Here is a 1,591-nt window from a genome sequence, read left to right on the forward strand (position 1 = left end):
ATGAGGATTTTGAATTTCATTGTTTAACTTTTAATCGTTGTCACAAATTTACCTTTTATTTAGAAGTTTCCACATGGTAAGTTATAACTGATGACTGTATTAATGCCAAATATTTTTTTTCTCGATATTCGTTAACTTTCGCTTTTTCTATTGTTATTATTGTGTCCTGTCTGCAATAAAATTTTCTGCATTTTCATTCCATAAAGTCAGTTTAATCTAGAACATGAGGATTATTAATATTTATTGTGATTTTTTATTCTGAATTACACTTGCCTCATCACTGTTATCAATTAGTTGTATCTCTTTTTTTTTAAATTCCCTTCCGTCTTTTGCAAATACTGTAGCAGTGTCTCCGATATTTTCGACGACTGCAATGACATCTGAAAGAATTATGTTTAAATTCTTTTCTTTTTTTTTCTATGATTACAACGTTTTTAATTATTATTATTCTTACTTAATACTGTTTGATTTTCCAGATTTAAAATCTTTCCAATTTTTGTATACATTGCCACATTGGTTCATCTAATTCTTCAATGTCTTTATTTCGTTCTAGACACTCTTCTCTTATTCTGAAATAATCATTCAGTAATGTTTTCTATAATTTGTTTTACAAATATAACTTATAAGTATTGAAAATTGTAGTACATTTTTAATATCAAAATAGAATATGATTAATATCATTAAATAGATTTATATACATACTTTGTCGCTTCTGGAACGCCGGGATTTATCGACATTCTAGATGAATTGATTTAAGTTAAATTTTTAGTGTAATTATACTCTCCAATTTTGGCATTTTTAATTGCAATAATATCCTCTTTTTTTCCTTTGAATTCATTGATTTTTTCATTCCATAAATTTAAAGTTATCTGAAAAACGAGATATAAAAGTACGAAATAAAAACAAATATAAAACCAGAATATAAGTGGTGGTATCATACTTTTCTGTTGTTTTCATCTATGAGAATTATTTCTTTTTTCTCATAGTGATCACCGTGTACGGATGTTATGTTTTCGGTGTCCTTAATTTGTTCTATTTTGGCAATAACGTCTAAAAAATAAACATTATTATTTTACTGTTTGCATATTCGAGTACTTGAGAATCTTACCTATAATAGTGTTTTTTGCTTTATTATACATCATATTAAATTTAACAAAATTGTAGCCTTCTTCTTGTTCTCTGCTTATTTGAATGTAAATATCATCTTTTTGTTTTTTTTTATTCTGTGTTAGTGTTTTGAAATGTACAGTGGGTACCTATCTACCATTGTACCATTATGGGTATTGGTTGTATAATAACCCTTTATAACTAATAACTTATACTCTATTTAAATATTTTACTCCTTTTTTGTTTTAGGTAAGCTCTAATAACTAAGGAAATGGGTGTTGTACGAAAATAAATAAAAACAATAGAAAATATTTTTTTTAAACAGTTTATTATTAACTGTCGCCGGCCACCGACTCGCCACCGGCCACCGACTCGCCACCGCCACCACCACCGGCCACCGACTCACCACCGCCACCGCCACCGGCCACCGACTCGGCGACGCCACCAGCCCCGGACTCGCCACCCTCGTTGTGGCCATCCGGCC

The 1,591-nt window shown here is 30.4% G+C and overlaps 1 protein-coding gene and 1 long non-coding RNA gene across 4 annotated transcripts in view; both read right to left on the reverse strand.

Moving 5' to 3' along the window:
* Nucleotides 1-1,591, reverse strand: part of LOC100573878 (heat shock factor protein) — a 15,233-nt gene that overhangs the window by 6,890 nt on the left and 6,752 nt on the right. The window lies entirely within an intron of this gene.
* Nucleotides 196-1,476, reverse strand: LOC115033827. Its single transcript, XR_003839150.1, has 5 exons — nucleotides 1,109-1,476; nucleotides 941-1,050; nucleotides 703-869; nucleotides 455-569; nucleotides 196-380 (listed from the first exon to the last, which is right to left on the reverse strand). It is a non-coding gene; the product is annotated as an uncharacterized LOC115033827 (long non-coding RNA).

The sequence above is a fragment of the Acyrthosiphon pisum genome, chromosome A1 (assembly GCF_005508785.2).
Source record: "Acyrthosiphon pisum isolate AL4f chromosome A1, pea_aphid_22Mar2018_4r6ur, whole genome shotgun sequence".
Classification (NCBI taxonomy): domain Eukaryota; kingdom Metazoa; phylum Arthropoda; class Insecta; order Hemiptera; family Aphididae; genus Acyrthosiphon; species Acyrthosiphon pisum.